Source organism: Dama dama, chromosome 2 (genome assembly GCF_033118175.1).
Source record: "Dama dama isolate Ldn47 chromosome 2, ASM3311817v1, whole genome shotgun sequence".
In the NCBI taxonomy this organism is placed as follows: Eukaryota; Metazoa; Chordata; class Mammalia; order Artiodactyla; family Cervidae; genus Dama; species Dama dama.
In genome coordinates this window covers 11,062,391-11,075,495 of record NC_083682.1, presented here as the reverse complement: position 1 = coordinate 11,075,495, position 13,105 = coordinate 11,062,391, and the positions used below count along the sequence as shown (strand labels likewise).

General features: G+C 49.4%; 1 pseudogene; it reads left to right on the top strand.

Moving 5' to 3' along the window:
• The first annotated feature begins 542 nt into the window (after positions 1 to 542).
• Positions 543 to 9,465, top strand: LOC133066182 (pregnancy-associated glycoprotein 2-like; annotated as a pseudogene).
• The last annotated feature ends 3,640 nt before the right edge of the window (positions 9,466 to 13,105 follow it).

Sequence of the window (13,105 nt, the reverse complement as noted above, 5' to 3'; positions counted from 1 at the left end):
TTTTGTATTCCAGTCCCCTATAATGGAAAGGACATCTTTTTTGGGTGTTAGTTCCAGAGGTCTTATAGGTCTTCATAGAATAGAACCGTTCAACTTCAGCTTCTTCAGCATTACTGGTCGGGGCATAAGCTTGGATTACCATGATATTGAATGGTTTGCCTTGGAAACAAACAGAGATCATTCTCATTTTTGAGATTGCATCCAAGTACTGTATTTCAGGCTCTTTTGTTGACTATGATGGCTACTCCATTTCTTCTGAGGGATTTTTGCCCACAGTATATATAATGGTCATCTGAGTTAAATTCACCCATTCCAGAGATTACAGTAGTATCTCTGTATTCTGAGAATTTTCCAAGTCAAATACACACGGGGACTGATAGAGGTAAATATTTTATGGAGAGGTTCATATTTCTTATCAGATCCACCACTAGCCTAAAGGGGACAATTAGGGCAGGTCAGAGCATATATAATTAGGAGCTCTTGGTCACCACTGCATGCTCAGAACTTGAACTTCCCTGAGTACTAAGACCCAGGAAAGAAGCATGAAGTGGCCTGTGCTCCTCGGGCTGGTGGCCCTCTCAGAGTGCATAGTCATGTAAGTATGGGGACTGTAAGTAGCATCATCTTTCCTTCTGGGGTTTCTCTTGTCATCCTCTCATTCTTCCACCCATCAGGGTTAGAAGAGAAAGTAATCACTCCCTGGCAGTCTTCAACTTTCACTGATTAATGAGAATCTTGTCATGGGCACCATGGCGGGCAAGGTTCATGGGGCAGGACTGCAGGACTGCGTAACTCTGGGAGTACCAGTCACATCGTGACCCATATAAAAATGGCACTCCTTGGAATTGTTCAGTGCATGACCTGTGCAGCTGTCGGTGTGATGCTACAGAAAAGCATTTCTCCTGCATTTGCTTCTAGGTCTTCTCTCTGCTCTCCCTCCTCTGCTGTGTGTATGTGTCAGTGTCTTCATCTGTGTAGGCTCCAAATGGTCATCTGGTTTACCCAAGATTATACAACAGAACCTGTATGCAGACCTAGGTCTTTGACATGTCTTTGCATGGCATTCTGATAAAAAGTGACACTCATAAAAATGCTTGGAAAATACACAATGCCATTACAATGCCAGATACAGCAGTCATACCTGGTTACTGACATTTCTTTGTTTCCTTTTCCCCATGCTCGGTGAAAGAATCCCTATAACGAAGATGAAGTCCGTGCAAAGAACCCTCACGGAAAATAACTTGCTGAGAAGTTTCCCGGAGCCACAATCTTTTACCCTGTCCCAGAAGTTGACTCTTGACCAGAATTTCTCATCTCATCCCCCGAGGAACCTCATGGACGTGAGTGCATTGGGAGAATGGTGCTCCACAGCGCTCCCTGGTGTTCTGGTCTAGAATTGAGGCTCATCTGGGGGTGCCAGGTGGGATGTTGGGGCTGGGGCTCCTGCAGGAGGCAGAAACAGTGGGGAACAGGGACCCCATTCCCAGGGGAGAAAGCACTCAAATCCTCAACTTTTGGTCTGCGTTAACTGGGACCAATTACGACCAAGTGGCAGGTAAACATCCATTTATGTACCAAAGATGTGGCATTAGTTTGAGGAAGATTGTTCTTTCTGAAATAAGTGAGCCACTCAGTTACAGATGAAGGGTGAGCCATCTCTGATCAAAAGATAAAGTCAACTGAAAATCAAATGTGAATCTCCAGGCAGAGAAAGTTCATCCTCCAGAGATCCAGAAATGACACTAACTTACTGAGTCCCTAATGCATGTGACTCCATAAAGGTCTAACACTATAGTTACTGTTATGTTTTTTTTTAAATAGGAGCTTTTCTCTTCTTCAAGAATGCATGGGAAAGCCATGAAATTCTCCAGGCAAGAATACTGGAGTGGGTTGCCATTTCCTTCTCCAGAGGAACCATACCAACCTAGGGATTGAACTCGGGTCTCCTACACTGCCGGCAGATTCTTTACCACTGAGCGGCCAGGAAAGCCCATATAAGCAAGGCAGAGAGAGACAAAGATTGAATACATGTCAAAGAAGGGACCACTTTCATGTTTTTCACAGGACATGCTCTGAGTTTAGCAGGAGTGGCCTGGAATGACATAGGAGGGCCACCTAGAGAAGGAGGCGCTAGAAAGTGAAAGAAAGTGAAGTCGCTCAGTCATGTCTGACTCTATGTGATCCCATGGACTGTAGTCCACCAGGCTCCTCCATCCATGGAATTTTCTAGGCAAGAGTACTGGAGTGGGTTACCATTTCCTTCTCCAGGGATCTTCCAGACCCAAGGATCGAACCCGGGTCTCCCACATTGCGGGTAGACACTTTACCATCTGAGCCACCAGGGAATCCCAGTTTTTATATATAAAAAGGCGGCGCTAGGCTGGGCCTTAAAGAAGGAAACTGGAGAGCTTCTCAAACGAAGGGACCTCTGAGCAGAAGTTGTGAGGAGGAGCAGTTGGAAGTGATTTCAGGCCCTGGGATGCCCAGAGGGAGGCAGAACAATGGGAGTCAAGGGTGGCCAGGCAGCCAAGTCCACCCCAACCTCCGTCCCTGGCCCCTATAGATGGCCTACATTGGCAGCATCACCATTGGAACACCACCTCAAGAGTTCCGGGTTATCATTGACACCAGCTCGTCTGACTTGTGAGTGGCCTCTGCTGAAGTCCCTCCTTCTGTGAGTGCCTGCCCCCCACCCATCTTGTCCTCCCCCACTTTCTCCATCCTTGGCATCTGACAGATATGGGTCTCTTGTGTTGGCAGCTGCAGACTGGACATATGACCCCAAGATGTCCACCACCTTCCGATGGAAGTGGAAGAAATTCAACCTCTACTGTGGCTTTGCAAAGATAACAGGAGTTCTTGCCAATGAAACTGTTCAGGTAACAGGGGAACCAGGGGCTCAGTCTGGGCTGGCCCTGGGAGCAACCACTGCCTGCAAAACAGATGCAGGACCAGCTGGGAGGGACTATCTTTCTGAAAGTCCCCTCATGGCTGGCCACATGCCCAGCAGTGCCCTGTCCCTGGGGAGACAGCGCCCCTGCTGACACACAAACTCCCAAAACAATGAACCCCAGAGAGAGGCTTGGGGTGTGGACCCGCATCTCCATTACCCAAGGTGCATTTTGCTGGAGCAGGAAGAAGGGGGAGTGAAGCACCCCCTTTGATAGTCACAGGCTCTACAGGGCAGTTTCTTGGTAATAACTTGTTTTATCCTGCAACATCCCCAGGCAGGAGGTACTATTATTAGCTCAGGATAAAGACGAGGGACATGAGGTGCACAGAGCGAGGGCCTTGCCAAGGTCACATATTTTTTAAGTGGAGCCTCACTGACCTTCAGGACTCAAGTAGGTGTGGGTTTGGGGAGAGGATAAAACTGATTTGGGGCCCCTGGGGCAGCACAGGGCTTCAGGTATCTAGGCAAGGGAATCAGGGGTCACAGGTGTAAGATGGGACTGATAAAAGGGTTCTCACTCTAGGGGGCCTTTGAGACTAATAAAAACTATGGCCTGCCCCCCCAACACACACACACAAAGTGCCTGAATATGCTCACCCTGTGTTTCTCTGTCTCGGTCTCTGTATCTGTCTCTCTCTCTGTCACACACACACACATATATATATACACACACACACGCACTCACACACAAGTGTGCACATCCCCAAAAGCCTGCTTTACAGGCAGAATTTTCATTAGAACCCAGCCAGTGACATTGCATAATGGCTTCTGTCTTCCTGGGCACATGTAGAATCCACAATGCATTGCAATGAATTCAGTTCATGTTTGTCATCAGATCATGAAAGTGAAAGTGTTCGTTGCTCAGTGTTGCGACCCCACGGACCTAGCTCGCCAGGCTTCTCTGTCTGTGGAATTCTCCAGGCAAAATACTGGAGTGGGTTGCCATTTCCTTCTCCAGGGGAACTTCCCAACCCAGGGAATGAACCTGGGTCTCCCGCATTAACAGGCAGATTCTTTACTGCCTGAGCCACAAGGGAAGCCCATCAGATCATAGTGATGCCAAAGAGAAGACTAGTCTGGTCTCTATTCATTGTCCTTAGAGAGGACCATTCAGTCCTGTCCTGAGTCTGGTTGCCCCACCTGTACAGAAGATATGAACCAATTTGACTCACTCAGATGGTGTTTGCAGGAGAAGCAGGTGTTGTTAAAATCCACAGCCCCACACAAATGAAAGCCCAATTCCTATCCCAGCTTGCCCTACCCATCTGAGGTCAACTGAGGCCTCAGTTCTTCTCTGCAGTGCTAATGGCATTTGCACCAAATAGCCCAGCCTCACTTCCCAACCCTTTACATGGGAACACTCTCCTGTCTCACAAATAGGGACAGCTGTTGCCAAGAACCAGACATTTGGCCTGACCAAGAATAAGATTGGTGGGTTCCTGGAAAATTCACCTTATGATGGCGTCCTTGGCTTGGCGTTCCCCAGCCTCGCCAGGCGTGAAGCCACCCCTCTCTTTGACAACGTGAAGAGACAAGGAGTCATTTCTGAACCTGTCTTTGCCTTGTTCATGAGCAGGTAAGTCTGAGCTGGACAAGCCCTTCCTCCAAACAAGCTCTAAGATGCTTCCATTTGCATGAAAAGGTGTAGGCCACCTCATCCAGTAGACTCCTGAGTGATAGTCTAGCCGAGGAGAACCACGGCCCCAGGATCACAACTGGCCCCATCACTGGGTTTTTGTTAATAAAAAATGGTTGTGTTTCACTGGAACACAACCATTCTCATGGATTCAACGGTGCAGTTTGGTCCAGCAGGGTGGAGGTAGGAGGAAGAGAAATGGTCCAGGATACGGCTGGAGGAAAAGGCAACAGGATTTGCTGATGAATTCGATGCAGAAGGAGAGGGATGGCGAGAATGTTTCCTTCCTCACTAACATTTCACCGGGAACCCAGGGCAAGCTACAGAATTTGCAGGAGCCAGCACAAAATGAAAATGTGAAACCCTTTGTTCAAAACATATTAGGAATTTTAAGACAGGGAGAGTGGAGGTGGGTGGCCTGCTCAGCTTGAAGTCCCATTGACAGCACAGGTCACAGGCAAGAGAAGTCAACCCTGGGTGAGACTGAACCCATGTTCTTAGCTCCCTCAGACATCAGCTTTCCTGAAAAATGACAGGCTAGACAAGGAGGAAGCCTGACCCCTCCAGCATAGAGTCCTCTGAGGGTATATCTGAGCATCCAGGTGGCTGGAAAAGTCCAGGCCCTCTTCAGAAAGATGGGTGGTCGGAGCCAGGCCTGGTTGGAGCCAGGCTGCCCAGCTTCGAACCTCTTCTGTGACACTTATTAGATGGGGACCGACCCTGGTCAGGTACGCAAGCCCTCCAAGCATCCGTTTCTGCATGTGTAAAATGGAGACCATAGTAGTGCCTCTGACGGGTGAAGAAGCGCAGCCCTCAGACAGTGGCTGGTGTTACCCTCCTCCAACAAGCCCCTTCTTCCTCCTCTCTTCAGCTGGCCGCAGAAGAGCAGCTTGCTGATGCTTGGTGGGGTGGACCACGCCTACCACAAGGGAGCTCTCAAGTGGGTACCGGTGACCCAAGCCGGCTTATGGCAGATAACTGTGGACCGGTAAGCCTGCCCCTCTGAGGGCCACCCCAAATGATGCTGCCACACATGCACATGGACACATACAAACACACACAAATGCACTCACAGTCACACACAGATATATGCTCCACACGCATGCACACATAAAAACACATACAGAGACACATATAAACACTTACATAGGCAGACATATAAACACACACAGACACACAGATGCACACAGACACACACACGGGAGCACACACCACCCATGGGTTCATAGTTGCCCCAGAGCTCCTGATCAGGCCTCTCACCCGGATCCTGAAAGGGTCCAGAGAGGCCTGGGCAGCTGGGGGAGAGCTGCATTCCTGTGCTGTGAGGTGGGGAGCCTGGTTAGAGGACCCTATAGTGTGATGAAAAGAGGATCAGGGGGAATTTCACCAACCTGAACAGGATTGTGTTAAGATGACCTACTGACCAGGGCCACCCAGGACCTAGGGTGTTCTCAGGACACAGAATTGCCAGTTGAAAAGCTGAGAAAGTCCTGAAAAACTGGGAAAACTGGTCTCCTCAGAGAGAAGTTACCCAACAGTGGAGAGAGTTTGGCTGCAGTCTTGAGACCTGAGAGCAACGCATAAAAAGAGACACACCACCTAACCAGTGCTACTTGTGGCCCAAGCCGGGCACACAGCAGGGCAGGGGCTGTGCCTGAATCAGGAAGCTGGGATCCAGGCGTGGCCTGAGAACAAGGGGCGAGAATTGATGGGATTCTCTGTGATAGCCTCAGGCCAAAGCTCACCTGCTCTTTGGAGGCCCCTGGGTCTGCTCATGCTCCCCTGGCAGGGACCTCAGGGTCTGAGCCGGGTGAGGGGGCAGTGCTGGGAGACAAACTCTCCCGGGGCAGCCTGTGTCTCCCCCACCACCGCTCTGACCATCTGCTGCCCTAGAGACCTCCATCTTCACTGGATGGGCCAACCCATCATTGGGGAGACACCAGATACAGGTCTCTGGGTGTTCCTCATTCATTCATTCAACAAACATACACTTGCATCCATTGTGTGCTGGGCACTTGTGGGAGGCACTGAGGATCCAACTTGCCCTCACATCTAGTGAGGCAGACGTATGTGAAACAACATGAAATGAAGTTCACACACAGTGAATTACCACCTTGGTAGACGCTAGGCACGAGGAAGGGTCTACAGAGACTGAGCAAGACAGGAGCCTGATCTAGTCTGGGGAGAAGACTTTCCTGACAAAGTGGCAATTAACCTGGAAGATGAGGAAAAATTAGCTGGACCAAGGGGATGGTGTCTTCTAGGAAGGGCACCAGCACAACCTCAGGCCCTGAGACATGAAAGAGCTTGGTGCCTGCAAGAACTGAAAGAAAGTTAAAAAGATGATGTGACCAGAGAAAAGAAAAACAGAGTCAGGGTAAGAGCTGAAGGGCTGTTCAGGAGACAGTCAGCCAGGGGGCAGTCATTGAAGAGACTTCAGGGTGACCCTGGTGCCCACTTTGTCCCTCCGTCTCTCAGCGTCTCCATAAACAAAATGGTGGTTGCTTGTTCTCGCGGATGTCAGGCTATTGTGGACAGCGGGAGCTCAGTGCTGGCTGGCCCAACTCAAGTGGTCCGCAACATCTTCAAACACATCAACCCCAATCCCAAGGAGAAAAACCAGGTGAAGGGTCATGCCACAGGATCATTCTTGGGCTCCCCACACACCAAGGATCACCTGGGCCAACCTCTCTCCTGCTTTCTTTTACAGCAATTGATTTCATGTGACCAGGCCAAGACCCTGCCTCCTATTAACTTCACTATCAATGGCATGGACTTCCCAGTGTCCCCTAAATACTACATCCAGAACGTGAGGGGATAACTCTGGGGGCTGGTTCCCAAATTTGGAATTTGCAAGAACTCTTGGGCTGCTGTTGGGAGGAAGAGGCCCTCTATAGGCCAAGCCACACCATGGCAGATGCTGCTGAGCCCCAGTGGCTGGGCCAACGCCTCCCACAAAACCAACCACGTGAGAGTAAAGGGCAGTCTGGGACATCCATCCTCCTGCAATAAATGTGGAGACACCACCCCGTGCTGACACGGTGGGAGTGACAGGAGAGGGGAACACTGAGGGCCTCAGTCTTCACAGAGCTTGAGGTCAACCAGAGACCTCAGATGCAGAAACATGGAAAGTCAGCTCTAGCAATCCCTGAAATAGAACAAGTGACAAGAAGGATGTCTGGGGACAGTCTCATTTTGCTGTCCCACCATAGGGGTTAACAGTCTCCCCTTCCCAACTCAAAAGTCTCCAGGTGGAGATCATAAATTACATGCTTACCCTAGAACTTCGCTGCAACTTCACACTCTGTGAGTTGGGGTACTGACCCCTCTGTGGGGAGGTTGGATGCTAAGGTGAATAAAGGAGCACAGTGACTGCTCAGCCCCAGCACAGAGTGGAGGCTTCATGTCAGCTCCCTGCAGGAGTTCAGAGCAGGCTGATGGGCTCAAAGGAGGCTTTGAGGAAGAGAAGGAATTGCAGTAATTCTAAACACCCCAGCCTCATGGAGGAGCAAGGGAGCCTGCTTGGGTTGAGGTAATCTATATCGGATTCCTTACAAATGGCAGCCCCAGGGACTATGCAAAGTGGTCCAGGGGCAGATAAGGGGTGAGGAGGGCTACAGACTGGGGGAGCTTCAGGATAAGTCACCCAACCCAGCCTGGAGTGGCAGAATAGTGTGAGTGTGGGACCAGAAAGATTTCCTAGATGGCCTGAGTGAGTATAAAGAATGCATTGTGACAATGCTATTTACAATAGGTAACCAACAACAACCTACTATGTAGCACAGGGAGCTCTGCTCAGAGTTATGTGGCAGCCTGGACGGGAGGGGAGTTTGGGGGAGAGTGGGGACATGTCTATGTATGGCTGAGTCCCATGGCTGTCCACCTGAAACTATCACAATCCTGTTAATTGGCTATCCTCCATTAAAAAGTTAAACATTTTTTTAGAAAAAATAATCGGTTGTGGCCAATGAAGAGATAAACAGGCATTCTTAGCAGAGAAAAAAAAGAGAGCAGGAGTCGGAAGGAAAGAAACAGCAGTATGTGAGGGGAACTATGAGCCATTCTTGTTCTTTGTTTAAAAAATACATTGAAGTAGGACTGATTTACAATGTTGTGTCAATTTCTGCTCTACACCTAAGCCACTCAGTTTTATATATATTCAAATATATGCATACTGCTGCTGCTTATTTGCTTCAGCTTGTCTAACTCTGCGAGACCCCATGGACTGTAACCTGCCAGGCTCCTCCATCCAGGGGATTTTCCAGGCAAGAATACTGGAGTGGGTTGCCATGTCCTCCTCCAGCAGATCTTCCCAACCCAGGGATCGGTCTCCTGCCCTACAGGCAGAATCTTTACCACTGAGCCACCAGGGAAGCCCACAAATATATACCAACTCTTTTTCATATTCTTTTCCATTACAGTTTATCATGGGTTACTGAATACAGTTACCTGTGCTATACAGTAGGACTTTGTTATTTAAATATCAAATATTAGTTCGCATCTGATAATCCCAAACTCCCAATCCTCCCCTCCCCATACCCCTCTGTCATGGCAACCACATGTTTTGGCCCTTCTTGTTCCTATACCCTCACTTCTGCAGCTGCTGTGAGAGCCACTTGATTCTTCCCAAAGAAGGGGAAAGAATGGAAAAGCTCTCTGCTCTGGATATTGAGGCGGGTGGCAGGTAAGTGCTCACACTGGTGTGTATTTCTCTCTCCCACAGGTTTTTGAGGACATCTGCTTTGTCAGCTTTCAAGGGGGCACAGAAGACATGAGCCCCTCAGACACCTGGATCCTGGGTGACATCTTCCTGAAAGCGTATTTCACAGTTTTCGATCGGGGAAACTATAGGATCGGCCTGGTTCCCTCAGTGTAAATGCTGGGCTGCTTCAGATATCACTCAGGCCCACTCCAAAGACACACTCACACATAGGGCACTCCCTCCCAGGGATGCCAAGGCACTGGGTTTGGGGCTCTGCAAGCCCTGCCCTCAGCAGAGAATAAAGGATTTCATCTCAATGGAGCTCATACAAATGGCTGCCTCTCTTTGAGTCAGGAAGGTACATCACAACCGGGCAGGATCTAGAACCAAGTCTGAACCACAAACGAGAGGAGCCCAACTGCCCAACTCCACTGGCTTCAAGAAAGGGGAGACTTACTGGAAGGACACAGGGATCCGGGACACAGGAACGAGAACAGATCCAAAGATCTCAGTGACTGGACCCAAGAAATCAGAAGCCATCAGTTCACTCTTTCCCTCACCCCTTCCCTTCTCTCTTCTTTGATTCTCTCAGCCTGACAGCTTTCTTCCCTCAGGTTTCTACACCTAGTGAGAGAGTTTCAAGCTGCCTGCCTCATGTCTTTATCTCTCTAAGGCAACTAACCAGTAAGGAAAGAAGCTCAGAAGACATCAGAGTTCAAGGGAGGGCTCTGAATGGACCATCCCAGATCATGTGTCCAGTCCTCGACCAAGCATGCTGGCAGGGGCACAGAGTTTTATAATTGTCTTAATTCGTCACCAGGCCCTGCCCCCAGAGCATGTGATTGACCGGTTCCTCATTAACAGACCCTGAGAAAGAATCATTTTCTTCTTTTCTTATCCTTCCCTTCTTTCTTTCTTCCTTCTCTCCTCCTTTAATTCCTTCCTTTCATTTGTCTCCTCTGAGTATTCACCTCCACAGAGCTCACAAACCTAGGTGTGAGAAAACTTCAGATTTCTCCAGGGACCACATCGGTCAAGAGAACGACAAACTCAAGATGTCTGGATGGAACTCAGATCAGTAGAATTCAGTTTCATGCTCCCTTCATGGCTTAGTGGTCAAGAATCCACCTGCCAATGCAGGAGACATGGGTTCGATCCCTGCTCCAGTAAGCACCCACATGCCGAGGATCCATTAAGCCCGTGCACCACAACTATGGAGCCTGTGCCATATGTTCTGCCCGTAGTCCGAGTCCCCAGTCGGGAAAGAAGACTCCTCGAAACAATGCAACTCGCAATAGGGGAATTTATTACTGACTCAAGGGCCTCCCGCCCTCACCAGGTGTGTGAGGACGAAAGGCCCCAAGCCCCAGTTAAGCAGCAGGTAGTTGGCACAATCGGATTGGTTACACAGTGGGTAGTTGGCGTAAGCAGTTTGGTTACACAGTTGCAAGGTAATTTTTCTTGGCCCAATGTGGGGCTTTCAGCTTTCCCCTGATAGGTTCCCTTTTCTCTGGCTAGGCATATGTTGATTGGCTGGCTCCAGGAGGCCTGATAATTATGTTACCCCGGGAAACCAGGCCTACTCCTAATCTAGGCTGCCTGCCATGGCGTTAGCCGTGGCATCCTCACATTTCCCCCCTGTCTGTTGTTCAAGTAGAGGAATCTTCCTCTTCACCCTGTGAAACTGACTGATATTGTTGTCTCAATACCATAATTTGGATGGTATTTAGGCGCTCCCTAATAAATGAGACCAGACGGTTTAAAATGTATGGACCAAAGGTCAGTAACAATATTAATATTATGAGTGGACCCAGGAGGGTGGAAATCAAAGTGGTCAACCAGGGGGAGCGCTGAAACCATGATTTAAACCAGCCTTGTTGGGCTTTTCGTTCTCTCTTTCGCTGGGCTAGTCCCTCTCTTACTTTCTGGAGAGATTTTTGTACCACCCCTGAATGGTCAATATAGAAACAGCATTCTTTTCCCAGTGCTGCACATTATCCTCCTTGTTGCAGAAACAACAAATTTAAACCTCTCTTATTCTGTAACACTACTTCAGCCAAGGAGCTCAAGGATTCTTGGAGGTGTGAAATGGACTGTTCCCGTGGTTTCGCAAACCCAAGCGGCGCAATAAAAAGAGTCAACTCCCCCACATTTTTCAATTTGGTTCCGATCCCTTCTTCCCCCCGGGCAGACATAGACAGGCACCTGTTCATAGTACTGTGGGCCTTTTCGCTCACAGTTACAGGTGAACAGACCGAAAGAGCCGTGGGCAAAGAACTTGGTCAGTTGGTGGGGACCAAACCCATTACCGTCAGCCACCAGCACACACAAATCAAAGGTCAGTACTGGCCACCATGTCCCTTTGGGGGCCACGTTGGAGCTCGAATTAAGCACTTCTCCAGTCTCAGGATTGTAGATCACCCAAGTCAGGTTAGCTGGCTGATGGGGGTTGTGGCTGGTTGCTCCTGGGCCGATGAAAACTGTTACCAGCACGATGGTTAAGAGGGCTCCCGTTGTACTAGTTTCAGTTTCAAAGGATTTGACAGGTGAGGTCTTGCCTCCCATTCTGCTTGTGCCTTCTCCTGTTCTTCTGGGGTGGCTTGCCGCACGTGATTGCAGTGAACCCAGGGCCCGATCCCGTCGACCTTAATAGCAGTAGGAGTGGTAAGGAGAACAACATGAGGGCCTTTCCATCTAGGTTCTAATACTTTAGATCGGTGTCATTTTACCCAAACCCAATCACCCGGGCCAATATTATGTGAGGGGATGGTCCCCTTGCTTGTTCCCTCGTGTATCTCTTGAATTAATTTTTAAACATGGCTATGTACCTTACTTAATGCCATCAGTGTTTGCTGAAATTGTCCCAAGGTAGGGGGTGGTAGGCATTTTCTCTCGAATATAGGACACACAGGAGGGGATCTTCTATACAGAATCTCAAAAGGGGTAAGATTCAGCTTATAAGTGGTGTTACATGCTCGAAAGAGCGCAAAGGGAAGGAGGATCACCCAGTCCCCGCCAGTCTCTATTGCCAACTTTGTCAAAGTTTCTTTTAGGGTCTAATTCATTCTCTCAACCTGTCCTGAGCTCTGGGGATTATATTCACAATGTAACTTCCATTTTGTCCCCAGAGCTTGGGCCAGCCCTTGTACAATCTGGCTCACAAAGGCAGGCCCGTTATCTGAGCCCATAGTCACTGGCAGCCCGTACCTAGGCACTATCTCCTCTAAGATCTTTTTAGCAACCACTGTTGCTGTCTCTCCCTTAGTGGGGAAGGCTTCTACCCATCCCGAGAAGGTATCTACCAGAACCAACAGATAGCGATACCCGTACTTGCCTGGTCTTACCTCAGTGAAATCTATCTCCCAGTGTTGCCCTGGCTCTTTCCCTCGGTACCTCGTTCCAGTGTGCTGCCTTTTCCCTGTCTTCATCAGCTGGCACGCTTTGCAAGCCTGGCTTATTTCTCGTACAGTTGCATTTTGTCGAGGGAACCTCAGGCAGGCCGTCTGGAGAAGAGTCAAGGTCTTTTTCTCTCCCAAGTGTGTAGTTGTGTGCAGGTGTTCACATGGTGACGACCCAGGATGGCAGGCAATATCAGGTTGTTGTTTTGATCTCGGTACCATCCATCTTTGTCATCCTTCTGGAGGGTGGTATCCTCGTTGATCCAAACGAGGTCAGGGAGGGAATAGTCGGGGACTGGCAGTAGAGTCCCCATACCAGGAGGTGGAGTCCCATGGCTAATATGGGGGCGGCATAGTCTCGGCTGGCCACTTTTAGTAGGGCCCATCTGAGTGTCTGGAAAGTTTTATTGGCTCAG